Source organism: Rutidosis leptorrhynchoides, chromosome 6 (assembly GCF_046630445.1).
Source record: "Rutidosis leptorrhynchoides isolate AG116_Rl617_1_P2 chromosome 6, CSIRO_AGI_Rlap_v1, whole genome shotgun sequence".
Classification (NCBI taxonomy): domain Eukaryota; kingdom Viridiplantae; phylum Streptophyta; class Magnoliopsida; order Asterales; family Asteraceae; genus Rutidosis; species Rutidosis leptorrhynchoides.
Window position 1 is genome coordinate 45,712,271 of NC_092338.1, and position 16,966 is coordinate 45,729,236.

The following is a 16,966-nucleotide window of genomic DNA, read 5'->3' on the forward strand; positions in this document are numbered from 1 at the left end:
TCTACTGTTGAGCGAGAACTGTGAAATTGGTTTAAGATGCAAACCCGAATACACGACTCATATACTCATCTCACATTCCAGTTTTATCAATATTACTTCGTATTAATTAATCGTATTAATAAATTATAATTAATAATCTATCTATACATCATATAAAATAAGATTTTAAACATCATATGTGTCATCCTTCTTTAGCCTTTATTTTAAAAATTTATGACGCGCCAATTTAGTTGAAAAACAGCTTTTAATTAGTTATATTTGAAAGGTTTTTAAATATATATTTAAAGTATCATGATATCTCTTTATATTATAATAACAAAGTTGAAAATAGATCATCTAAAATTCAAACCACTAATCCTAGCCTTCCATTACCATTAACATTATTAATCTAGACCATCCAATTTTTTTAATCAACATTATGACCTCATAATTACCTTGATTAGTTGTTTGATTACTAAATTACCCTTCTAATTTATATTTTGGCAGAAGAAAACTAAAAAAATAGGGGTTTGTGAAAATACAACTCATTCACAGTCAAACAAGATAAAGAAAACCCTAATTTCCTCTCAAAAAACACGCCTCGTAAGAGGATCTTTAAACAAATAAACCTCAATATTCATCCAGTCGAACCACCATCACTAATTCTACAATTTCTTTTGATGTCTTTTCCCCATCCCCCGATTTCGTATATAATTCTCAACAACGTCGATTTTGAAGTTTACATAACATGGATTATTTTCATGGAAGTGGATTTTTAATTCTACATATAAGGGTTTTCTCAGAAGAAGACGCCTATTTTTGATTTTTACATATTTGGGTTTTTTCTTTAAACACCGATTTTGAATTCGTAGTTGCGATTATTGTTGTTCTTCATCAAGTGATTCTTCTTGAGAATCGGGTACGACAATGATAGATTATTTTCATATATTTTTTTTTCTGTTTGTGTGTGTTTGAAATTTAATACTCACGTTTCAAGCGTAAGTGTAGTGTGTTTGGTTCACCTTCAGTTTTGATTGGGCTTAACAATTGGTGCTACATTGTTGAGTGTGCATAGACTAACTCCATTGAATCTCAAATAAGAGTATTAGGTGATTATGCCTTTAATTAAGCGATATTATGAACTTGCTGCTATCTACTGATTAAAAGCTCCACAAGGTGATGGAAACAATATGTTGATGTAAAGGTACCTACGCCTCTTTTAAATGTGCTCATTAATGTTTTTTACAGACGATATGGCGTGTGGGCTAATTGATCAGTTGCAATTTTTTAGTGTTTAGTTCAAAATGTATAAATACAAAATCGACCAAAAAAGGTTTTGGCTTATCTCTTGTACTTATCTGTTGTGTATACTGATATCTGGATCATTTGCTGATGTTTAGTACTAATGGTTGATAGTTTTCTTATTACATTTGTTGTTTTGTTATACAGAGTATGTTATTAATTACTGTATATGCTTGTCACACACATTACTTCATATATTGTGACGACCCGGAAATTTTCGACCAAATTTAAACTTTAATCTTTATATGAATTCGACATGATAAGCAAAGTCTGTAATATTGAATCTCAAAAATTTTGAACTGTTTCATAAATTCATTTGACCTTTGACTGTGGCTGACGATTCACGAATCAATGTGTAAATAATTATGTAAATATATATATATACATAAGAATATATATAATAATTTAAATTAATAAGTATACATTATGCAAATAGAATTAAGAATGTAAGATATAATTAAGTTGTTATTACAATAAACATATGTAAATAGATATATAATATTATTATGACTATGAATATAAAAGTTTTAATAATATTGTTAAAGTTATAAATATAGAAATTTTGAATATAAATATTATTATTGAAATAATTAAAATTTTGATTTAAAGAAATTATTAAATTTTTTATGATTATTTATTATCTTATCATTGTTACTATAATACAACTTAGTATTATTATCATTAATATCATTAATTAGTAGTAATATTATGATATTAATTATTATTATGATTATTATTAATAAAATTATCATTATTAATATAACTACCCAAAAAAAATAGCATTTTTATTTTAAATTACTAGTTTCATTAACTTTTATTACTTTTATCATTATTCATATTATTATTAGTATTATTTTGAAAGTTCCAACATTAATTATATTATTAATTCTATTATTAATATATTTATATTCAATACTATTAATATATTTATATTTTTAATGTATAATACAAAAATTCTAGAAGTGCAGATAAAAATAAAAATTTGTTTAACTTTTCCATCAAATTTTATTTCCTTGTCTGGAATCTTACTACAAATTGATCTCAACATTCATTATAGACAAAATCCGTTAAACATCAAATCCTGCTTTTTATTTTTATATTTTTTTTCTGTCCTTTACTGAATGCTGGAGTGTAAATGTCGACTTCATGGTCCTTACCCAACAAAAAAATCAATCATATTATTATATTGTTTCAATTAACCGATTACTGCCTATATATGATACCAAATAACTCGCTGCAAAGGGGAATTAAAACAGAAAGAAATAAAGAAAACAAACCGTATCTGTTCTTGAAAACTTTTTAGCCAAAACCCAATTTCGAATCGTATTTCAAAATGTAATAATATGGTTTTGTTAGGAATTGTCTCCTTAAACTATCTGCAAAATATCAAATCCTAATTCCATCAATCGAGTTCAAATTTTGAGGTCAAACATAAATTTCAAAAAAGTCAAACTTGTGTTCTTCAAACAAATTAGAGATTTAGAGGGCAATTCTATTAAAATTGTTGTTAATAAAGTTTCTTTGTACAATTTAAAAGGTATATCATGTTGTAAGTATGATCCAAAACTGGCTAGAAATCGAAAACACGATTTGGGTTCTTAAGTGTTCTTCGTAGCACAGCAGCCTGTTTTAAAATTATTTTATTTCTCTTTCTCTTTGTTAACACAAGACAATATCATTTAAGTCATTTATCTGATTTTTTTATGAATTCTAAAAACCCAATCAAATATTGTATTGCTAGTATGATTATTATTCTGGTCGACTTAATCGGTGGTGAAGAAGAAGAAATAGATAAGAAGCATAATACATGGATGAATAAATATGGTTTAGGATTTGAAATAGATATATAGGAACAGAAGGATGGTAGAGAGTACTTGCGTTATATGAGAGGTCGCGGGTTCGAGTCCCGTTTGAGGCATTATTTTTAAAAAAAGCTTTATAAAAGGGTATACTCTTTATTCATTTTTTTTATTATCATTACTATTATTAATGTCATTATTATTATTGTTAGTAATATTACTAGTATTATAACTGGTATTACAATTATTATTACAAATATTATAAATGTTATTATTATTATGATTATTATTAAGTATGAGTGTTATTATTATTATTATTATTAATATTAAGTATTATGAATATCATCATTTTTATTATCATTAATTTAAGTATTATTATTATTATTATTATTATTATTATTATTATTATTATTATTATTATTATTATTATTATTATTATTGTTGTTGTTGTTGTTGTTGTTGTTGTTGTTGTTACTGGAATCAAGTATTATTAGTACTAATTTATAATTTCTAGTAATAATATTACTATCATTAATATTACTAATATTATACTGTTAGTATTATTATTAATATGATCACTTAAATATCTAATAAAACTATAATTATTATTAAACTTACTACTATTATTAAAAAATATTATTTTTGCTAAAACTATCATTTTTTACTTTATAATTATTAGTAAAACTACCATTTTATCATTTTTATTATTATTATTATTATCAAAATTAGTATTATTATTAATCATTATTAGTATTAGGTATTATTATCAAGATTTTTATATATTATTAACCTCTTCTTTACTAACAATATTACTAGTATCATTATTATTATTACAATTATATTATTATTATTAATATTATTAATATAATTACAATAAGAGATAATCATATAAAAATATACTTAATAAAACTATATTAAAATTTTCTTTATATAAAGTATATAAAATAAATATTAAGTTATTAATGAAACACATAACTTATTAAGATAATAATTATATCACTAATTAGATATAAAATCGTTCGATTTCAATCATATGTGTTAATATATATATAAATGATATAGGTTCGTGAATCCGAGGCCAACCTAGCACTTGTTCAATGCCGTCATATGTATTTTTACTACAAAATACAGTATTGTGAGTTTCATTTGCTCCCTTTTTAAATGTTTTTGCAATATATATTTTTGGGACTGAGAATACATGCGCTGCTTTTATAACTGTTTTACGAAATAGACACAAGTAATTGAAACTACATTCTATGGTTGAATTGTTATACCGGATATCGCCCTTGTTGAACTTGATAGCCTAAGAATTGGTGTTTATTATAATTGCCACCAATTGACGCGAATCCTAAAGATAGATCTATGGACTTTGACACGCCCCAGTCAGAGAATTTGAACTGCTTTAGTACTTCGATGTTTATATGTTTAGAGATATTCTAGATGCATTTTGTTAATGTCGGTTACCAGGTGTTCAATCCATATGAATGAATTTTAAACACTTGCGAGTGTATGATTATTGAATAAATGAAATCTTGTGGTCTATTAAAATTATGGAAATGATTAATTACGATAAACATATGAACTCACCAACCTTTTGGTTGACACTTTAAAGCATATTTATTCTCAGGTATGAAAAAAATCTTCCGCTGTGCATTTGCTCATTTTAAAGATATTACATGGAGTCGTTCATGGCATATTTAGAAGAGTACCTCACAATGGGATCAAATGTTGATGACTTCGTCCAGATGGATTAGGACGGGTTATCACATATATATTCGATTGCAATGGCTATCCTATTTCATTCCAGTAGCCTCTTTGTAATTTTTTTACAGGTTTGGTAAAAAAATCACAATTTGATTATTTGAACTTGAAAACATGCAGGTTACTTCTCATTTGCGGATAAACTTGGGAAATTGTAAGGCCCAAATATTTAATTTTACATAGAGTATTTATGATGTACTTAAAGTGTATGAAGCGTAACGTAAATTAAAAAGCTCAAAACTGCTCATACAATTGTGCGCGCCGCGCACAGTTAGGTGAGCGTGCCGCTCACTTTGCCAGCGACAGAATTCTGCTTTTTCTTATTTTGAGTTAAATGAAGGGCATTTTGGTCATTTTACTTGAGGACGGATCTGAGGCCTTATCAGCTGGATTGGGTCCAACTTTGGATCACTTTCACATCCATTCAACACTCTCATCTTCAAACCCTATAGAGAGGAAGAGTTTTAGAGAGAGGAAGCTCCATTTGGAGAAGAAGGAGTTGGATTCTCACCAAAGCTGTTCATCTCGTTCACGGCTACGTTGTGGTAGTATTGGTAAGTTCAAACTCCGAATTTCATTTGTTAGATTTGATATTCAAGTTAGGGTTGAGCTTGATTAATTGTGAAACTCATTTAGATGATGAAGTGGGTTTATGGTGACTAGTTATTGTGGTCAATTGGCGGGTTTTTACGCTGGTTGATGATTTGGCCAAGATTTAGGACTTGTAATTGGGTATAATCACTAGTGTTAGTGATTATGGAAGTGTTGGAACCCATTTGGGGGTGTTTGGTTGATTAATTTTGAAATGGGTCAAAATTAGGGTTTATGTGTCAAATTGGGTAAGACACGTGTTTAACACTTGTGTTCGGGTTTAATTGGCATATTAGGACCATTCTCACTTGTGTTAGTGATTATTGGTTAGTTTGGGCGCGGTTTGTGCTTGAAAGTGCATTTGGGTCGAAATTGCACTAAGTGTCAATTGGGTTGGTTTGTAAATCCACCCTAATTGTGTTGTTGTATTTATGATAATGAAATAGGTACATTCCATCGGCGAGTTACGGATTATTCGGTAGCATTCATCAAGGTGTAACAATCCAACTTCATAAACTCAAAACGCGTACAAAAAAAAAAAAATTTCTGGGACTGACCATCTGGACGGCGTCCAGATTTTGGGACGACGTCCAGCCCTTAAGAATGGGACGGCGTCCAAGAAATTGGGACGGCGTCCTAATGAACTGCCAGGGACTGATCACGGGTCCAACTCACGTGAGTGGAAAACCCGCTTCCCGACACTTTTACACGAAAACCTTTTCACAACATAACACAATATGATAAACTAAGAGGCTTTCATCATCAAATCAAGTTTTACAACATCGGGCCCACATCGCCCATTTTACGAGTTTCGTTCCAAAAATAAAAGTTTCGACCAAATACAAGTTTAATTCCCAAACGACCCTAGAGCATGGTTTTTGGGGTTAAACTACCCAAAGCTTGACCGAACTTCCAAAAGCTAACCCAAAAGCATCCCCTATCAAATCAAGCGGGAGAACTAATCCAACCGAATACCTTTTCCTTTGTCCGCACCCGAGCCTAAAAAGGTAGACAACGAGAGGGTAAGCTAACACTTAGTGAATGCAATAATTATACATACATATATATAACCCATCTATTTGCAATCACAATTTCCGAATACCTTGTACGAACTTGAAACTCAAAATAGCATAACATTATACCCGAAATACTTAACAAGTCGCACATTATCACAAAACCGCATTAGCATATACTCAACACAATATATTTAAACAATATGCTAAACAATCAACAATCTCAATATGGTTAACCATAACGCTATGGTGCTACCGGCTCGTGGTTCACACCATACTCAATTGAGTCATACTCTTTTATAGTGCTACCGGCTCGTGGTTCACACTTTGTTTTATAGTGCTACCGGCTCGTGGTTCACACTCGATGCTACCGGCTCGTAGTTCACATCTTAGTTTATAGTGCTACCGGCTCATGGTTCACACTTGATCACACACATGTTATGGCACTACCGGCTCGATGGTTCATACCATAACACCCACAAATAAATACGTCATATACACATACGTATAATTACTCCACTCACTTTAATATCTTCGTGAAAGTTAACCGAACTTGCAAACCTTCAAAGTAACGTACCTATTACATTAGGCAAATAATCAATCACACAATCGAATTTGTCAACTAACTCACTCAACATACTAGAGTCGTTTGACTCAAAGTGCAATTTCAACCCAATTGCACCCTTAACCCTAATAATGGGTCAACTTTACCAAAAACTCTAACTCTAGCCATTTATGGTCTTAATATGCATTTAATCACCCGGTTATCACATTTCCCTACTAACAAGTCAAACTTAGGTCATCAAAGACCCGTTTTACCCATTCGAGGTTTCCATACCCATTCGGGTCACCTCATACCCAAATAACACCCATTTACATATCATTAAAGTGTGCTAGTAGTTAATTAACTAAATTAAGACCCAAGAGCTCAATTATCACATTCAAACCCTAGGTTAGTCATCTATGAGACTTCGTGACCCATATTCACCCAAAACCCCCAAAACACTCACAAATGGGTTTTAAAGTTCATCACTTACACAAACCCTAACTCTTAAACAATTAAAACAAGGAACTTAGATTTAGGGCTTACCACAACTATCAAAATGTAGCTAGTGAGGAGATGAACAACTTTAATACCCGAGCTCTAACCCGAAAAGAGCTTCTTCTTCCTTAAATGGAGCTTTCTCACTCTTGAAACACTCTCTCACTCTAGAATTGAATGGAGGAGGTTTGGTGGTTGAAAGATGGAGTAAATGATACTCCTAAAACTGATCTTGAGCCTTTAAGTCATCTACAAAGTGAAATTACAAAATTGCCCAACTAAATATCTAAAAAAAATGAAGTTGAGTCTGCCAGCTATTCTGGACGGCGTCCAGGAAGTTGGACGGCGTCCAGTCCATTGATCTGGGACGGCGTCCCACCCTTTTGACGACGTCCCACCTGTCTGAGAAAATCGGATCTTACAACTCTCCCCCACTTGAATCGGATTGCGACCTCGCAATCCACGCCGCATGACAAGCAGGAAGATACACCAAAACAAACTCTTCGGGCTCCCAAGTAAACTCGGAACCTATACTTCGATGCCATTGGACTTTAAAAGTCCTCACCTCCTTATTTCTCAATTTCTTAACCTTTTCATCAAGTATAGCAACCGGCTCCAAAACATACTCCAATTTGTTATTTAGCTCAATCTCGTCTAACGACACCCACGAAGAATCATCCGCAAGACACTTACGGAGATGAGAAACATGAAATGTATTATGGATCCCCGCAAGTTCTTCGGGTAATTCCAAACGATATGCAACTTCGCCAACACGAGCTAAAACTTTAAATGGCCCAATAAACCGAAGAGCTAACTTTCCCCGTTTTCGAAACCGAATAATACCCTTCCATGGCGAAACCTTAAGCATCACCATATCGCCTTCTTGAAACTCGATCGTTCATCTACGTTTATCGGCATACGACTTTTGTCTATCTTGCGCCTTTTTCAAATGTTCCCGAATCATATCATTCTTGTTATTCGTCTCCAAAACCAAATCGGTACTCCCGATTTCCCTTTGACCCACTTCTCCCCAACAAATGGGAGTTCGACACCTTCGCCCATATAGCATCTCATAAGGTGGCATCCCGATACTAGTGTGGTAACTATTATTGTACGAGAATTCCACCAAAGGCAAATGCTCATCCCAACTACCACCGAAATCAATAATGCACGCCCGTAACATATCTTCCAAAGTTTGATTTATACATTTGGTTTGGCCTTCCGTTTGAGGATGATACGTCGTGCTCAACTTTAATTGCGTACCCATATCTTCATGAAACTTTTCCCAAAACCGAGACGTAAAACGGGTATCTCGATCCGAAATAATAGATATAGGAACCCCATGTCGCGAGACCACTTCTTGATAAATAACTTAGCCAAGGCCTCCGACGATATTGCTTCTTTAATGGGAATAAACAAGGCACTTTTCGTCAACCTATCAACTATTACCCAAATCGAGTCAAATTGGGTTCTCGCCGTCTTAGGTAACTTTGTGACGAAATCCATGGTAATGTGCTCCCATTTCCATTTCGGAATTTCTAACGGTTGCAACTTACCATACGGATTTTGGTGCTCAGCCTTTACTTGCAAACAAGTAACACATTGTTCAACATATTTTACAACATCACGCTTCATGCCCGGCCACCAATAATCTTTCTTCAAGTTAAGATACATTTTCGTCGCGCCCGGGTGAATGGAATATTTTGACTTATGTGCTTCATCAAGTAGCACCCGTTGGTAATCACCCATCTTAGGCACCCACACCCTTCCTTGAAAAGACAACTACCCACGCGAACCCATAGTAATAAACTCTGATTGGCCCACGATTCTCTCCGTATGCTTGTTGTGAACGTACGCCTCTATTTGAATCTCACCAAGATTCTCGAGAAAATCGTTGGTAATAATCAAACGTAACGATCTTACCTTTATCACCGGATGTTGACTCTTTCGACTTAACACATCCGCGACAACGTTCGCCTTACCCGGATGATAAAGTATCTCACAATCATAGTCTTTCACCACATCCATCCATCTACGTTGACGATAATTCAAATCTCGTTGAGTGAAAAGATGTTTCAAGTTCTTATGATCCTAATAAATCGTACACTTGACACCATACAAGTAATGGCGCCAAATTTTTAGCGCATGTACCACCGCCGCCATCTCAAGATCATGAGTCGGGTATCTCGTCTCGTGTTCTTTTAATTGTCGAGAGGCATAAGCGATGACTTTACCCCTTTGCATAAGAACACACCCGAGCCCATTTAGAAAAGCATCACAATAAACTGTCATGTCTTCTACCCCTTCCGGCAACACTAACACCGGAGCTTGACACAACTTCTCTTTTAACAATTGAAAAGCAATTTCTTGCTCGTTCTCCCAATTAAACCTAGCATTCTTTCTCGTCAACTTCGTCAATGGAGAAGCAATCTTAGAAAAGTCTTGGATAAACCGACGATAATAACCGGCCAATCCGAGAAAACTTCGGATTTCCGTAGGCGTAGTCGGTCGTCCCCAACTCTTCACCGTCTCGATCTTCCCCGGATCTACTTGAATACCGTTTTCGTTCACAATATGACCAAGGAATTGAACTTTCCTTAGCCAAAATTCACATTTGGAGAAATTTGCATACAACTTCTCCTTTCGTAACGTCTTCAATGCTTCACGCAAATGACGTTCATGTTCGTTCATACTTTTCGAGTAGACTAGTATGTCGTCAATGAACACTATTACCGACTTGTCCAACATAGGTTGGCACGCTCGGTTCATAAGATCCATGAATGCCGCCGGTGCATTCGTAAGACCAAAAGGCATAACTACGAACTCAAAATGCCCATAACGTGTTCAAAAAGCCGTTTTCTCAATGTCTTCCTCACGGACCCGCATTTGGTGATAGCCGGACCGTAGGTCGATTTTAGAGAAATATGTTGCACCTTGAAGTTGATCAAACAAATCGTCAATCCTAGGTAACGGATAACGATTCTTGATCGTCACTTTATTCAACTCACGGTAATCAATGCACATACGCATACTACCATCTTTCTTCTTCACAAATAACACCGGAGCGCCCCATGGCGAAGCACTCGGTCGAATAAAACCCTTTTCGAGAGACTCTTGAATTTGATTCAACAACTCTTGCATTTTCGTTGGCGGTAACGATAAGGAGTTTTAGCAATGGGGGTAGCCCCCGGAACCAACTCAATGCGAAATTCAACTTGTCTTTCCGCCGGAACACCCGGTAACTCATCCGGAAAAACGTCTTCAAATTCATTAACCACCGGAATTTCACGAATAGGTGGTGGCTCATTACGAGTATCAACAACATGAGCAAGGAAAGCCATGCCACCGGTAACAACGAGATGACGTGCCCGTGCAAAAGTGCATATCGGCACCGGTCTCCTTCGCTTATCACCATGAATAATCAACTCTCCCCCACTTGGGGTCTTCACACGAATAAACTTATCATGGCATGCAATATCGGCTCTATAATGATCGAGCCAATCCATACCAACGACAATATCAAAATTGCCCAAGGTCATTGGAATGAGATCAATTTTAAAGGTTTCGGCACCGAAAACAACATCACAAGTTTCACACACATCAACCACTAGCACCGTCTTGCCGTCCGCTATTTCGACTTCTACCGGACGACTTAACTTAGCTAACGGTCTATCAAGTTTAGGCACAAATTTAGGAGACACAAACGACAAATTTGCACCGCTATCAAATAGAATTCTCGCCGGGTTAGAATTAACCATGAAAGTACCTGAGACAACTTCGTTCGATTGCTTGGCTTCATCATTCGTCATCAAGTAGTTGCGACCCCTAGCCGTACCCGCCGCTTTATCTAACCGTTTAACATTATCATTATTCAAATCGGGACATTTCAGCCTCTTATGCCCCTCTTTACCACAATTAAAGCAAGTGATTTTGGTCGACGCCTTGGTGCAATCACGGGCCATGTGTCCTTTTTGATTACAATTATAACACGTGGGCCCGAAACCTCCGGAAGCACCCTTCTTCACACTATTAACGCTTTCGGAGCCTTTCTTGGACTTCTTGTTTGAAAAGTTCGAATGACTTGAACCCTCAAACTTCCTCTTTGAAAAAGTAAAATCGCTCTTTCTTGGCACCTCCAGCTCAAAACCCCGAGCCAATTCAAATAACTCGTCAAAAGACTTAGCCATACTCCGACTAATCTTACCCATGTACTCATCATTTAAAGTGCGGTAGAAATCCTTCATTAGCTTGTGATCATCACCAACATACTCCGGGCAAAAACGAGTCTTTGCCAAGAAGGTAGACTTAAGAGTAACTAAGTCCATTGAACCTTGTTGCAAATAGTGCAACTCGTCCCGGATTCTATCGAGATCGGAAGAAGTTCGGTATTCCTTGAAAAACTCCTTCTTAAACTCTTCCCACGTCAAGCCCATACATTGTTCCTCACCATACAAGTTGATTTTATCATCCCACCATAACTTAGCCTCTTCTCGTAGCATGCTAGAACCATACCTCGCCTTCTTCTCGAGAGGACATTCCGAGGTACGGAAAGCTCCCTCGACATCGGAGATCCAACATGTACTTTTTAAAGGATCTCGCACCCCATTAAACATCGGGGGTTGAGCGTCCTTGAAATTCTTTTAGTGGAAGTCCCGCCTTCCATCACCTCCTTCACTACGAGGATAAATGTTTCTAGCATCAAGTGCCTCTTCGATAGTGGCCTTCATTCGTTCATTAATTAGATCGGTTATTTTCTCATCAACCGAATCTTGGAAGACCTTTCGAACGTCCGCAAGAAAATCCGCTTTTAACTTTTTAAAGACGGCCTCAACCTTGGCCGAAAACTCGGCGTCCTCGCTCGTACTTCCATTATCATTATCGGGACCGTTTCTCGTCTTCATTCTATAAAACGAAATAGGTTAAACCACAAAACGAAAGGACAAATTACATATGTATATACATATATGCCACACTACTCCATCTCGCTCAACAATCGTCGTACATCGCTTGTTTAACACGACTTGCGCCCGTAATAATGGTAGCTAGTCATTACTATGCGAGCACATCTCATTAACTTGCTAGTACAACGTCTATCTCGCTTGATGCTTGCTAAACACAACACAAACAAATAGCGCATGATTAGTTCACATAATCCTATGCACCAACCAATCCCGACCCGACCCAAAGTCCTTCAAGTCCTGCATAACGCGCACACAAAAGTCTAAGTCTAGGCACCTATCTCAAGTCACCTAAATCCCTTAGACCATGCTCTGATACCACTTGTAACAACCCGACTTCATAAACTCAAAACCCGTACAAAAAAAAAAATTCTGGGACTGACCATCTGGACGGCGTCCAGATTTTGGGACGACGTCCAGCCCTTAAGAATGGGACGGCGTCCAAGAAATTGGGACGGCGTCCTAATGAACTGCCAGGGACTGATCACGGGTCCAACTCACGTGAGCGAAAAACCCGCTTCCCGACACTTTTACACGAAAACCTTTTCACAACATAACACAATATGATAAACTAAGAGGCTTTCATCATCAAATCAAGTTTTACAACATCGGGCCCACATCGCCCATTTTACGAGTTTCGTTCCAAAAATAAAAGTTTCGACCAAATACAAATTTAATTCCCAAACGACCATAGAGCATGGTGTTTGGGGTTAAACTACCCAAAGCTTGACCGAACTTCCAAAAGCTAACCCAAAAGCATCCCCTATCAAATCAAGCGGAAGAACTAATCCAACCGAATACCTTTTCCTTTGTCCGCACCCGAGCCTAAAAAGGTAGACAATGAGAGGGTAAGCTAACGCTTAGTGAATGCAATAATTATACATACATATATATAACCCATCTATTTGCAATCACAATTTCCGAATACCTCGTACGAACTTGAAACTCAAAATAGCATAACATCATACCCGAAATACTTAACAAGTCGCACATTATCACAAAACCGCATTAGCATATACTCAACACAATATATTTAAACAATATGCTAAACAATCAACAATCTCAATATGGTTAACCATAACGCTATGGTGTGATGTCCCGGAAATTTCCGAACAAATTTAAACTTTAATCTTTATATGTATCCGACACGATAAGCAAAAATCTGTAATGTTGAGTCTCGAAAGTTTGAAAACTATATTCATGTAATCAATTACCCTTTGACCGTGCCTGACGATTCACGAACAATTATGTGTATACTGATAATTGAAAACGTTAACAAAGTATTAGATATATAATACTTTACACAAACGAGTTTGTTTCGATATTTGTTCAATATAGTTATTAACAGAATTAAAAGATAATATCAAATGATTGAATTATCAGATACATTGAATTATGATCACGAGTCTCCGTCGTAAGGTCCACTATGATTTAAGAGACTATTACATTTTTAACGGTATTCGGAAATTTAGTGAAATGATACGCATGCAAGAATGACAGTGTTCTTATCGAGGATTAGTCAAAGGTTGGTGGAGGATTGAATTTCATAACACTTGGTTGATAACTTGCAACGTATATAGAACGTGATTATGTATATTAGATATATTAGTTAAGTAAAAGATAGTAACCCTTGTTCATTGATTCGGTTTATAATTAGATATTTTAACTAGAGCCTTTGAAGAATTAAAGTAAAGATTGGCGCATAAATAAGTTATATCAGATTAAGTTTTTGAGCATAATCGTTAGGTGATATAACAATATCTTGTATTCACACGATTTTAATGTTATATATATATATATTGATCTTTGAAATATAATTAATTTTGAAAAGTAAAATATTATATTAGTAGATAAATATTTCAAACATATGTATTATGTATAAGTTTATAAATTTTAAAGGTACATATATTTTATTTTAGTCATAAAACGTTTTGATTCAAACTAATAAGATTAAATATATATTTTGTTATATAACGAGACGTCGATTTATAAAAGGAAATGACCAAAACACTCAAAAGATTAAGTTACACTTTGAGTGGGTTGGTTTTTAATTAATTTAAGTCTAGTTCATAATAAAGGTACATGTCACAAAATGTTTAATTTAAAATAAAATATTTTGTTAAACAACGAGTCACTGATTTATAAAAGTAAATGACCACAACACTCAATTTTATAAATTACATTTTTATAAGGTAATTTATTGTTGAGTAAGTCTAATTTTTGTAAAAGGTACACGTCACGTAACGTAAAAGGCTAGTTTTCTAAACGTACGAAAGTGCGCCCGAAAAACTGAAAGTGGTACATGAGTCGTGAGACCACGACCGTGTCATTTTTATAAAAATTAAATTTTTACCATGAGCGTAAATATAATATAATATTTAATTAATTCTAAAGATTAAATATAATTTATATTAAATAAAATATAGTTTACGTGTTATGTGTGCAATGTATGTAAATATGAGTGTCGGCAAGTTTTATCTTTTTTTTTTTTTTTTTTTTTTTTTTTTTTTTTTTATATGCTGGACAATGATGGGGTTAGGTAGGAAAAAAAAAAATGCTATAAGTTGAACGAAATTTGGTTCTAGTTCCATTCATATCAATTGATCGATATCTCTCTAATCTATATATTACTCTTATATTATTTATATTATTAAGATTAATATTATTATTATTATTATTATTAGTATTATTAGGAGTAATATTATTAGTATTATACATAAAATATTACGACGAGGTCATGAGCGGGTCATTTCAAGACAAGTTTTATGAGTAGGATAGGGCTAAGGAAATTATGAGTTATGGCTATGGAGGTGATGGGTATGGTTCATGGGTATGCCCGTGAGGTCAATTTAGTGTTTGTCATCTCCGTTGCGTCTACGTACCTTTCCTACAATATTGAACCTCAATATTGATACGTGAGCACTCATAACTTAACTTTTATTTATCAATAGTGTATCCCTGACTAGTGCTCGAGAAAATAAAATTATGCATGCTTGTATATTTGATATTGCCCCTAGATAGGTTATGTTGAATCTTAAAGGTTGTTATACTAGGGATGGGATAAGATATAAGATATGCATGTCGTTGGAAAGCTAGTGAGAAATTAAGAACTTTTCCTTTAGATGACAAAGGGATCTGATGGACGGATTAGAAGTTATAGCCAATTGAAATTTCGTAAAAATGATTATTATTATCGTCGTTAATATCGTTGATCTAATTTTTAATCTAATTGCCAATATTATTATTATTATAATTATTATTATTATTATTATTAAGAATTGTTATTTTTATAGTTATCATCGTTAAAGTTATAATTAGTATTATTATTATCACATAAAATAGTTATTAGTATATTCATTATTATAATATTCAATATTACTAGTATTATTAAAAGTACCGTTGGTATAAAAACTATCAGTTATTCAAAAATTATCAATTTAATAGAAATGTCATTGTTATCATTATTATTATCATTTTGAATAAAAATTATTACTTTAAAGTTAATATTAAAAATATCGTAAATATTAAAGATATCATAATTAGAATTATCATTTTTCAATAACATCATTGTTAGTAAATATAAATATTGATTGTTATAATTACAAAACAATACGACTTTTAATTATTATTATCAATGCTATTTTATCAAATAAAATTATCTCAATAGAATCTATCACAATATTTTTATGATATTAAATGAACTTTATAAATTTTATTACTTAAGATATATAAAAGTATACTTTAATATAAAATTATATTTATTAATAAATGAATTATATTATTTACTCTATTAAATCTTTTAAATATTTTAAAAATATAAAACGACGATATTTAAATTATATAATAATCATTTATAAACTTTTGAAAATTATTTTGAGTCAAACTAATTTTCGTCGATCTTTGCATATTAGACTCGAGCATTAGGATTGTGGTACACTATGACTTAACTTAATTTGTTAGACAAATATTGACCGTCATATAAATATATATAATTAATATAGGTTCGTGAATCCGAGGCCAACCCTACACTTGTTCAATGATGTTATATGTATTTTTACTACAAAATACAGTATGGTGAGTTTCATTTGCTCCCTTTTAAATGCTTTTGCAATATATATTTTTGGGCTGAGAATACATGCGCAACTTTTATAACTGTTTTACGAAATTGACACAAGTACGTGAAACTACATTCTATGGTTGGATTATCGAAGTCGAATATGCCCTTTTTTATTAAGTCTGGTAATCTAAGAATTAGGGAACAGACACCCTAATTGACGCGAATCCTAAAGATAGATCTATCGGGCCCAACAAGCCCCATCCAAAGTACCGGATGTTTTAGTACTTCGAAATTTATATCATGTCCGAAGGAGGATCCCGGAATGATGGGGATATTCTTATATATGCATATTGTTAATGTCGGTTACCAGGTGTTCAATCCATATGAATGATATTTTTGTCTCTATGCATGGGACGTATGTTTATGAGAAATGGAAATCTGAAATCTTGTGGTCTATTAAAATG